We start from the raw sequence: 563 nt of genomic DNA on the forward strand, positions 1-563 counted from the left end.
GCTTTTTAAAGGTGCAGTATAAGTGTGATAACCTCATTAGAATATTAACACTGAGGCATATGATGACTGGAAACTGTTTATACCATCACTCAGAAGACTGGCAGCCTCTTCACTGTAGCTTTCATTGAATGCCACTGGGTAACACATCAGAAATAATGTTGTTGCTATAATAGTACTGGCAAGAAAAACTCACCAGGTCACATCACATCAGTGGTTTTAAAGGACCAGTGTGTAAGATTTAGTGGCATCTAGGTGTGAAGTTTCAGACTGCAGCTATTTGAATATGAAAAAAGCCACAATCCAGTGTTTGGTTTGTCTGTTCTGGGATACTGTAGAAACATGGTGGACTGTACTAGAGGACCTGCTCCCACTGTAGGTAAAAACAGCTCATTCTAGGGTGATAAAAACACAATTCCTATATACAGGTGATTATACTTTACGCTGTAATGCAATAGGTTATTTTAACACAAACAAATTTTTGAAATGGATTACATGAAACATTTTAGCAGCTTGTACTGGTCATTTTAAGTGACACTAACTGTAGGTTACAGAAACATTTCTGA

This window comes from Morone saxatilis, unplaced genomic scaffold (assembly GCF_004916995.1).
Source record: "Morone saxatilis isolate NCDOM2014 unplaced genomic scaffold, NCSU_SB_2.0 Contig23, whole genome shotgun sequence".
Classification (NCBI taxonomy): domain Eukaryota; kingdom Metazoa; phylum Chordata; class Actinopteri; family Moronidae; genus Morone; species Morone saxatilis.